The 12,328-nt window shown below is 33.4% G+C and overlaps 1 pseudogene; it reads right to left on the reverse strand.

Moving 5' to 3' along the window:
* Nucleotides 1-2,191: 2,191 nt before the first annotated feature.
* Nucleotides 2,192-12,328, reverse strand: part of LOC100925667 — a 32,281-nt pseudogene continuing 22,144 nt past the window's right edge.

Raw genomic sequence — 12,328 nt, forward strand, 5'->3', positions numbered from 1 at the left:
GATATCACATGAAAGGACATGCCTGAGTATGGCCTTTAAAATCTTTAGTTCCTCACAAATTGCCCATTCTCTGGGCCAGAGATATGGAGAAACTCAGACATCTGAAATAGCTCAGTCGAATGTAAGAGCTTTCTTTGATCCCTTCATAATCTAACACTTCTGGTAGCATTCAATTAATTGTTCGGGGAAATATGTTAACCATTGTAATAAAGTTACTTTGCACATTTTTATATTCTAAATCTGTTTAATCCTTTTATGGCCCTCCGAAACCCTATCCAACAGAAAAGTGACTCTTCTGTCAGCTATTGAAGCTCAAGTACCACTAATGGAAGTCATTCAAAGAATGTCACGTGTGCAAGCCAAGGACAATTCCTACTTTGCTGAGAATAAAAAAGAGAAATATTCAGAAAAGAATGTTCCCACATATCAGATAAGAACACAGTGCATAAAGGATATGCCATCATGATTTAAGGATTTTGTATTTATACTGAATTCCTTGTGCCAAAAAGTAGAAACATAAAATCATAAACTTTAGAGTTAGAAAATATCTTTTCTAACCTTCTCCCTGATGAAAGAATCCCTTCTGCAATATAGATTCCATACTTTTTTTTTTTTTTTAATATAGGAGGTAGCCTGGTGTTGACTATGAAGTTGGACAACTTTGAATCTAACCCAGCTTCTGAAACTTACTACCTGTGTAATGTTGGACAAGTCACTTGACATTCTCTGGACCTCAATTTCTTCATATTTAAATTGAAGTGTCAGAGTGGATTTAGGATCCTATAGCCTTTAAGTGAGGAATTATTTTTTGGATCATAAGACATTAGAAAAGAAATGGACATTTAGTATACACCAGTTATTTTGCAGATGAAGAAACTGAGATAGACAAAGTGTAAAAACAGACTTAGAGCCCAAAATCACAAAATGGAAGAATAAAGTATATTGTTATTACAAAGTTTTATAGCTCCTACTCTGGTGTTTTACCACTATAATATTGTTATTTATGTTTCTATTTGTATTTTTATCAGCATAGATATCCATTTGATCTATTCAGGTTCTTTGGGAAAATGTTGTACAAATCTTCCCTTATTTTAACATCACAGTTCTACAAATGACTAGAGATGGATTTGTTGTTCTATCATGTCTGACTCTTCATAACCTCATTCAGGGTTTTCTTTGCAAGGTTACTAGATAGAGTAATTTGCCATTTCCTTCTCTAGTTCACTTTTTGGATGAAGAAGCTGAAACAAAAAAGGTTAAGGTACCTAGAATTACACAGCTAGTAAGTGTCTGGGGCCACATTTGAATGAGCATTTCTGATTCTAATCCTAGTAGTCTACTCACTACATCACCTTGCTGCCTGGGAAAAAATGGATAGCATTTCTTACTAACTTTTTCAAGACTGAACAAATCCTAATCTTTTGAAAGTTGTTTGAATGATATGACTTTCTGATTTTTCATGATCCTAGTTGTCTTCATCTGGATATATGCTTGTTTTTCTTTACTTTTATGGGGAGGGTGTATGTTAATTCTTGTTCTGTCATTGATTACAACATTAAAGTATTGAAATTTTATCCACTTAAACAGACTATTATTAACTTCTCTATAATCTATAGTATTGCAGATGTTCTCAGGCCAAGAAATTGTTAAATGAGTTGCTTGTGACTACCTAGTTAGTATATGAAAAGGAGAGGACTTGAACACAAGATTTCTAGACACTAAGACTAGCCCTCTATCAATTATGGTACACTTCTGTTCCTTTTAAATTATGGGACTCAGAAATGAACGTAATTTTTCAGATGTTGTGGGATACAAATAGACAGAATCTGGACAATATGTCACCAAGTTCAATTCATTTTATGTCAGTTCAAGTAAGTTTCCATAGCAGCACATAATACATTACTTTTATCTACCATAGCTTATTCAGTAAATCCCTATTTGATGAAAATCTCAGTTTCTAATTCTTTGTCACCACAAAAAGAGTTCCTATAATTATTTTTATCATAGGAGTGGCTAAGATCACTAGTGGGATTGAGAAGCACTTACCCAAGTTCTCTAAAATTCCCTAGAGTTCCCAAACAACTCTAAAGTAATACTTCAAAGCAAATTCTGATGTGATGAAAGAAAAAAAATTCAGGAAAATGAGTTTTTAGTCCAAGACAACTTAGGAGATCAACAGGAAAGGTCTGTGTCAATAGAGTGGTGGTGGTCCCCAGGAACACAGCCTAGACAGTGTAGGCCAGTACTTCAAGGCAGCTACATTATCAGCAATAGCCTCTTCAGGAATTCTCAGCCCTTGATATGTGTAGGTGGTGATGATACTAATGGCTAATGGTGGTGAGGAGATGGATAACTGATCAGAAAGAGATTCCAGGGACCCTTTGATGGCACTGGGTTCAGGACCCTGATACATTTCTGAGTCATAGTCTATGTCCAAAAAGAACAAGGAATTTGTTCAGGGGATAAGATGCTTAGGTTATGGTTCCAGAAAAGAGAGGAGTATATTTGGTCTCTCACTGGGAAGTAGGGATACTGTTCTAAATTCCAAAACAAAATAAGCACTAGCAACTCTGGCTGCAGGAGACCAGGGTACTTGGTTACAATTACAGGGTAGAGAAGAGTGCTAGCACTATTAACTACAGGATATTACCTTGTAAGCACCAAAAAATATAAAGAATCCCAGCTCTGGAAACAGAAGCAAGAAAGCCCAAAACTTGGGATAGTCTACCTTTTCCCACACCACTCACCCCTTTTCTCCCGAAAATCCCAACTTTAATATAAAACTGAAAGTCAAGAAATAATTAGGGGGAAATAACTAAAAGAAATCAGGAAGCTGCCTAAGCTTGCCTTAGTTTTCTTCTAAAACAATTCTTAATTCTAAAATTCTAAAAGAATTCTGAAGTCAGAAAATCCACCCAAAGATGGAGTGAAGACATTTTCCAGCCCAAGGTAACTTAGGACTTCAGGAAAAGATCTGTTTTACTTGGATAAAAGGAGAGCAGAGAACAATGTAGGTGATATAGTGACAAGTTAGCAGAAGGCTCTTAGTCACATCACAGATCAGCAACCAAGGTTCTGCAGTCCTGAGTCAGTAGTCCAGTGGTACATCAGGTCAGTTGTGAAGTCTTTCGTCCAATGCAGCAGAATCCAGAGCTTAACCAGAATGATTGGGTTGGATCATCCTAGTGTAATGGGAACACTACAAATCCCATAAATCCTGGTGAAGAAAGCCAGGAAACTGAAACAATGTCCCCAAGTGCAAGTAGCTTGGAACAGTGCCTCCAGAACCTCAGGAGCAGAGATCAGGTATAAAAAGTGAGCAAAAAATATATAAAAAGCTCGAAATATACAAAACTATTATAGTGACAAGGAAGATCTAAACACAAACTCAGAAAAGAACAACCATGGTAAAATGCTTACATGCAAAATTTCAAAGGGAAATATGGATTGGTCTAAAATTCAAAAAGTCCTCTAGCAAAATGTCAAAAAAGATTTTAAAAATCAAGTAAGAGAAATAGATTAAAAATGGGTAAAGGAAATGAGCAGAGGTTTACAAGAGAATTATGAAAAAAAAAGAGTCAACAACTTGGGGGGAAGTCCAAAAATTAACTGAAGAAAGCAACTGTTGTAGACTTTTTTTTGTTGTTAAGGCAACTGGGGTTAAATGACTTGCCTGGGTTTACACAACTAAGAAGTGTTAGGTGGCTGAAATCAAATTTGAACTCAGGTCCTTCTGACTTCAGGGCTCACACTATCTCCACTGTATCATCTAGCTGTCCCAGAAAGCAACTTTTAAAAGTAGAATTGGTCAAATGGAAAAGGAGATATAAAAGTTAATTCAAGAAAATAAATTCTTAAAAATTAGTATTGGGCAAGTAGAAGCTGATGACTTTATAGGACAATCTCTACATAATCATTCAAACAGAATCAAAAGAATGAAAAAAATAGAAAAAAATGGAAAATACATCATCAGGAAAAAAAAGCAACCTGGAAAACAGATCCAGGTGAGATAATTTAAGAATTATTGGACTACCTGATAGTCATGATTAACAAAAGATTCTGAACAGCACCTTTGAAGAAATTATCAAGGAAAATTGCCCTGTAACCAAGAACCAGAGGGCAAAATAGTAATTGAAAAAATCTACAGATTACTTCCTGCAATAAATCCCAAAATGAAAACTCTAAGGAATATAGCAGGCACATTCCTGAATTGGAAATTCTAAAAGTAAAATGAGAGAGTAATGTCATTAAAAATAAGAAAATTATTGAACTAAAAAATGAAACTAAGGGCTGGTTTAATGACCAAAAAAAAAAAAAAACCCTCAATAAAATAGATAAACCTTTGGTTAATTTGATTAGAAAAAAGAAATAGGAAAACCAAATTAATAGTATTAAAAATGAAAAGGGTGAATTCAACATAAATGTAAAGGAAATTGAAGTGATAATTCAGAGATATTTTGCCCATCTGTATGTTTATAAATATGATAATCTAAGTGAAATAGATGAATATTCACAGAAATACATAAATCATTCTCCTTCACTGAAGAGGAAACAAAATATTTATATAACCCCATTTTAGGGGAAAAAATTGAATGAGCTATCAATAAAATCTCTAAGAAAATATATTCAGGGATAGATGGATTTATTTACAGGTAAATTCTACCAAACTTAAAAAAAAATCCCAATATTATATGAGCTATTTGGAAATAAAGGTAAAGTCTTATCAAATTCATTTTATGACACAAATATGGGGCTGACACATAAATCAACAGAAACAAAATGAGAAAGAAAATTATAGATCAATTTACCCAATAAATATCAAAGTGAAAATTTTAAATAAAATATTAGCAAAGAAATTATTGCAATTTATCATCAGAATAATACAATATGGTCAGGTGGGATTTATAATAGGAATGCAGGACTGGTTCAATATTAGGAAAATAGGAAAATTATTAGCATAATTTACCTTATCAATAAACAGTCTGAAATAATATAATTTTCCCAATAGTGTAGAAAAACTTTTGACAAAATATAGCACTTCTTATTAAACACATACACACAAACATATACTTACACACACACACACAAGAGCATAAGAAAAAATGGAGCTTTTCTTAAAATGATAAGTAGTGCTTTTCTAAAAGCATTAGCAAAGAGATTAAAGGAATACGAATAGGCAATGAGGAAGCCAAATTATCACTCTTTGCCGATGACATGATGGTATACTTAGAGAACCCCAGAGATTCTGCTAAAAAGTTATTAGAAATAATCCACAACTTTAGCAAAGTTGTTGGTTATAAAATAAACCCACATAAGTCATCAGCATTCTTATATATCACTAACAAAATCCAACAGTCAGAGTTACAAAGGGAAATTCCATTTAAAGTAACTACTGATAATATAAAATATTTAGGAATCTATCTGCCAAGGGAAAATCAGAAACTTTATGAGCAAAATTACAGACCACTTTTCACACAAATTAAGTCTGATCTAACCAATTGGAAAAATATTAAATGCTCTTGGATAGGGCGAGCAAATATAATAAAAATGACAATATTACCTAAACTAATCTACTTATTTAGCGCTATACCAATCAGACTCCCAAAAAACTATTTTAATGACCTAGAAAAAATAACAACAAAGTTCATATGGAAAAACAAAAGGTCAAGAATTTCAAGGGAATTAATAAAAAAAAAATCAAATGATGGTGGCTTAGCTGTACCAGATCTAAAATTATATTATAGAGCAGCAGTTACCAAAACTATTTGGTATTGGCTAAGGAATAGATTAGTTGATCAGTGGAATAGATTAGGTTCAAGGGATAAAACAGTCAACAAATATAGCAACCTAGTCTTTGACAAACCCAAAGATCCCAGCTTTTGGGATAAGAACTTACTGTTTGATAAAAATTGCTGGGAAAATTGGAAACTAATATGGCAGAAACTAGGCATTGATCCATACTTAACGCCGTACACCAAGATAAGGTCAAAATGGGTTCATGACCTAGGCATAAAGAATGAAATTATTAATAAATTAGAGGAACATAGGATAGTTTACCTCTCAGACCTGTGGAAGGGGAAGGTCTTTATGACCAAAGCAGAACTAGAGATCATTACTGATCACAAAATAGAAAATTTCGATTATACCAAACTGAAAAGTTTTTGTACAAACAAAACTAATGCAGACAAGATTAGAAGGGAAGCAATAAACTGGGAAAATATTTTTACAGTCAAAGGTTCTGATAAAGGCCTCATTTCCAAAATATATAGAGAATTAACTCTAATTTATAAAAAATCAAGCCATTCTCCAATTGAAAAATGGTCAAAGGATATGAACAGACAATTCTCAGATGAAGAAATTGAAACTATTTCTAGTCATATGAAAAGATGCTCCAAGTCATTATTAATCAGAGAAATGCAAATTAAGACAACTCTAAGATACCACTACACACCTGTCAGATTGGCTAAGATGACAGGAAAAAATAATGATGATTGTTGGAGGGGATGTGGGAAAACTGGGACATTGATTCATTGTTGGTGGAGTTGTGAACGAATCCAACCATTTTGGAGAGTAGTTTGGAACTATGCTCAAAAAGTTATCAAACTGTGCATACCCTTTGATCCAGCAGTGTTACTACTGGGATTATATCCCAAAGAGATTATAAAGAAGGGAAAGGGACCTGTATGTGCACGAATGTTTGTGGCAGCCCTTTTTGTAGTGGCTAGAAACTGGAAACTGAATGGATGTCCATCAGTTGGAGAATGGCTGAATAAATTGTGGTATATGAAAATTATGGAATATTACTGTTCTGTAAGAAATGACCAACAGGATGATTTCAGAAAGGCCTGGAGAGACTTACACGAACTGATGCTGAGTGAAATGAGCAGGACCAGGAGATCATTATATACTTCAACAACAATACTATATGATGACCAGTTCTGATGGACCTGGCCATCCTCAGCAACGAGATCAACCAAATCATTTCTAATGGAGCAGTAATGAACTGAACTAGCTATACCCAGAAAAAGAACTCTGGGAGATGACTAAAAACCATTACATTGAATTCCCAATCCCTATATTTATGCACACCTGCATTTTTGATTTCCTTCACAAGCTAATTGTACAATAATTCAGAGTCTGATTCTTTTTGTACAGCAAAATAATGTTTTGGTCATGTATACTTATTGTGTATCTAAGTTATATTTTAATATATTTAACATCTACTGGTCATCCTGCCATTTAGGGGAGGGGGTGGGGGGGTAAGAGGTGAAAAATTGGAACAAGAGGTTTGGCAATTGTTAATGCTGTAAAGTTACCCATGTATATATCCTGTAAATAAAAGGCTATTAAATAAAAAAAAATAAAAAAAATAAAAATAAAAGCATTAGCAACATTATTTATAATGAGGATGTTTGAAGCCTTCCAAATAAGATTGTTGGGGTGAAAGTAGGATGCCTGTTATCACCACTATTACTCAATATTATGCTAAAAATGATAGTTTAAGCAGTAAGAGAAGAAAAAGAAATTGAAGGAATTAGAATAGGTAACAAGGAAACAAAACTACTTCTCTTTGCAGATGATATGATGATATATTTAGAGAACCTTAGAGAATCAACTTAAAAAGTACTTTCAATTAACTTTAGCAAAGTCACAGGATATAAAATAAACCCACATACATCATCAGCATTTCTATGGATTATCAACAAATTCTAACAGCAAGAGATAGAGAAATTCCACTTGGAATAACTATAGATCATGTAAAATATCTGGGTGTCTACTTGTTATGAAAAAATTCAGGAACTCTATGAAGATAATTACAAAACTTTTCACATCAAATCAGATCTAACTAACTGGTATTTTATTTTTGAATTGATTTAGTATTTCATTTTCTTCTTGTTATATGTAAAAATTAACATAACATTCCCCTGCAAATGTTTAAATTTCAAATTTTCTTCCTCTCTTTCTCCTCCTCAAGTAGTATAACCATACAATACAGTTTATACAGTGTAGTTATACAAAATATTTCCATATTAGTCATGTTATGAAGGAAAACATAACAAAAAGGAAAAATAAACCTTCAAGAAAAGTAAAGATTTTTAAAAACTATTCTTCAATTTCTCTTCAGACACAATCAATTATTTCTCTGGAAATGGATAGTGTTTTTCATTATAAAACTTTTCATCTTTGTCTTGTATCATTGCACTGCTGAGAATAGCTGAGTCATTCATAGCTGATCATCTTACAGTATGGCTCTTAATTTTTATATAGTACATTTCTCTTTGTGTTGCTTATAAAAGTTCTGGCATTTGGCCACTATATTTCTTGGTGTTTTGACTTTAGGAGCCCTTTCAGTAGGTGATCAATGAATTCTTTCAATGTCTATTTTAGCCTCTGTTTCTATGACTTCTGGGTAGTTCTCTTTGATAATTTCCTGGAAAATTGTGTCCAGGCTCTTTTTTTCATCATATTTTTCAGGGAGTCCAATAATTCTCAGATTGTCTCTCCTAGATCTATTTTCTAGGTCTGTTGTTTTCCCAAGAAGATATTTGACATTTTTTCCCATTGTTATTATTATTATTATTATTATTATTTGGTTTTGCTTCAGTGATTCTTGGTGTCTCCTCGAGTCATTCAATTCCATTTGTTCGATTCTGATTTTTAATGAAGTATTTTCTTCACTCATTTTTTAAATATCTTTTTCTAATTGTCCAATTGAGTTTTTAAATGTTTTAAATAAAACAATGTTTTGTTCTATGGAATTTTTTTCCATTTTGCCAATTTTATTTTTTAGAGAGCTATTTTCTTTTTCCAGTTCACTAATTCTATTTTTCAAGGATTTGATTTCTTTATCCACTCTGTTTTTAAATGAGTGGAATGACTTATCCAGACTCTCTTGCCAAGCCTTCCTTTCCTTTTCCCATTTTTCTTCTAGCTCTCTTGAGAGAGCCTTTTTAATTTCTTCTATGAGAGTCATCTGTGTGGAAAACCAGATGATATCCTCCTTTGGGGATTCATCTGGAGACAGTGTCTTTAGTCTCTTCAGGATTTTAAGTCTGCTCTCTAACCATATAGAAGCTATCAATGGTTAAGGTACGTTTAAATTTTTTGCTCATTTTTTTAGAGAAGAATAAAAGAAGACAAACTACCAAAAAAATGGAATCTGCTTTTTTGTGTGTGTGGAGGGGCTGCCTGGTGTTACCAAGCTTCCTCTACAGACTATGGAGGGGGGGGGAGGGAAGGAGGGGCAGCAGTGAGGCACAAGCAGGACAGCAATGGCTGTGCTGTGCTTGCATTCTGAGACTCTGAGATCATGCTGAGAGATTGTGTGGGGGGAAGGGTGGCTAGCTCCCTTAGAGACCCTAACTGTTCATGGTTGTACTCTTCACCCCCTGTGTTTTTAGCTTCTCTGCTTGTCTACTGGCTTACTGTCAGGGCAAAGTATCCAATACTGTAGTAAAGCTCTTCCCGCAGAGATGGCTGAAATCACACCCCACCTTCTTCAGGTCTGCTCAGCTGTGAGGTACCTGCTGTGCTCTTGCTGCCCCTGCCTGTCCTCAGCCTCTGCCCGACCTAAAACTATCCCTGCCCTTGAGCAAAAACAGACCTTTTCTGGCAAATTTCAAGGATGTCTTCTCTTGGTAATTATTTGTGTTTTTTTTTCAGTCAAGCACTAATTCTGAGGTTTCTCATGAATTAAATTCTGAGAAAACACGCAAAGCTTAAGAAGATGGGTGCCTCCTCTCTGCCATTTTGGCTGGAAGTCCCTCAGAGTTTACCATTGATAGCAATTCTTTTTGTGTTCTCAAAAAATTAGAATTTGAGGTGCTGCTAATCAATTGGAAGTGGTTGAACGAGTTGTGGTAAATAATTGTGATAGAATATTTTCATCTTAGAAATGATGACAGGGATGGTTTCAGGAAGAATCTGGGAAAACTTTCATGAGCTGATGCAAAGTGAAGTGAGTGGAAATAAACATTGTAAACAGTAAAAATAATTTTTCATGATGATCAGTTGTGAATGTCTTAGCTATCCTTAACAATACAATGATCCAAGATAATTCCGAAGGGCATATGATGAAATAATAATATCTACCTCCAGAGAAAGAGCTTATGGAGTCTGAATAGAGATTCAAGTATGCTATTTTTTTTAACTTTCTTATATGAAAATGCTTCTTTTCTTAAAAAAGGGGAAGAGGAAATAAGCTTAAGTTTAAAATTTTAAGTAAAATTTTAAAAAATCTTTTGTTTACATATAATTGAGAAAAATAAAAAAAAAGTCAAGTGTAAAAATGTAGAAGTCTTTAATTCTTTCTTCGATCTTTTTGACATATAGACAGTGACCATGTTACTCAATCACAGGGTATGCACAGTTTAATAGCTTTTTGGGCATAATATCAAATGGCTTTCCAAATATCAGGACTAATTCCCCAATTTATAAAAGGTCAGAGTGTATGAACAGTTCATTTCCAGATGAAGAAATTAAAGTTATTCATGGTCATATGAAAAATGCTCTAAATCACTATTGATTAGAGAAATAGCAAATTAAGACAATTCTGATGTACCAACTCATACCTATCCAATTAGCTAAGATAACAGGGAAAGATAATGATGAATGTAGAATGGGATATAGGGAATCTGGGTCAGTAATGCATTGGTGGTGCAGTTTTGAAATGATCCTACTGTTCTGGAGAGCAATTTAGAACTATGCCAAAAGGGCTATAAAACATTGTGCATATCTTTTTATCCAGTGTCTTCACTGGAGTTTCTATCACAAAAAAAGATCATAAAAGAAGGAAAAGGAACCAGATGGGCAAAAATGTGTGCTGCAGCATTTTTATTTTTTTAGTGGCAAGGAATTAGAAATTGAGGGAATGACCATCAATTAGGAAATGACTGAACTAATTATGGTATATGAATGTAGTAGAATACTGTTTCTACTACAGTATTCTGTAGCATTCTGTATACTGTAAGAAATGATGAGAAGGTTGATTTCAGAAAAGCCTAGAAAGACTTACATGAACTACTCCTGAGTTTATATGGACTATTGCTGAGTGAAGCAAGCAGAATCAAGAGAACATTGTATATAGTAATTGCAAGATTATGTGATGATCCATTATAATGGTCTTAACTCTTCTCAGCAATTCAGTGATCCAAGACAATCCAATAGAATTGGGAACTATGGACTGAATATAATTTGAAGCATAATATTTTCACTTTATGTTTTCTCCTTTGGTCTGATTTTTTTTTGCACAACATGTCAAATAGAAATATCTTTAAATGTATTGCACATAACCTATATCAGATTGCTTGTGGAGGAGGAGATACAGGAGGGGGGGAGAAAAAAATGAATGTTCAAAACTATCGTTACATGTATTTGGAAAAATAAAATGCTATTGAAAAAAGAAATGTTAGTATTAGTTAACTATTATATATGAGTGTTTTTTCCACTGTTTTTCCAAAGTCCCTCTACTATTTGTCATTTCCTCTTTTTTTTTTTTTTTTTTTTTTTTTTTTTTTTTTTGGTCATCTGAACAATCTGATGGATATGAGGTAGTGACTTGAATTTTCCTAAATAATTATTTGGGGCATTTTTCATATGACTATTGATAGCTAAGATTTATTCCTCTGAAAACTGTCTATTTGTTTCTGTTTTATCATTTCTGACTTTTTGACCCCATGTGGGATTTTCTTTTTAAAGATACTGAAGTGGTTTGCCATTTCCTTTTCCTCCTAATTTTTATAGATGAAGAAGTTGAGGCAAACACAATTAAATGCCTTGATCAGGATCATATAGCTATAAATGACTAAGGTTGAATTTTAATTAAGGTTGCTCTCTTTGACAGCACATATACTGAATAGAAGGTCTTTCTGACTCCAGGCCCCACCTTCAATACACTATACCTTCTACTTGCCCAATATTTATTTATATTCTTTGGCTGTCAAATAAAGAATAGCTCTCATATTTGTAAAGTTGATTTAATTCTCTATCGATCAAACAAGTGAAACCTTTATCATAGAAAGTTCCTGAATATATTTCTAGTTTCTTACTTTTTCTTCTACTTTTAACTCCATTGGTTTTTGTTTGTACAAAGAAATGATTTTAATTTCACATAATAAAAATTATTCATTTTACTTTCTATAAACCTTTATATTCCTTATTTAGTCAGATTATTTCTTCTATGCCCCACTAAATTGCTTGCATCACCTATTTTAAGAATTCTTGTTATTATAAGATAATGTGCTTATACTTAATTTCTGCCAGATTACTTTCTAGTATTAACAACAGTTTTTTGTTGAATAATGAATCTTTCCCCCAATAGATAGGATTT

The sequence above is a fragment of the Sarcophilus harrisii genome, chromosome 1, assembly GCF_902635505.1.
Source record: "Sarcophilus harrisii chromosome 1, mSarHar1.11, whole genome shotgun sequence".
Lineage (NCBI taxonomy): Eukaryota > Metazoa > Chordata > Mammalia > Dasyuromorphia > Dasyuridae > Sarcophilus > Sarcophilus harrisii.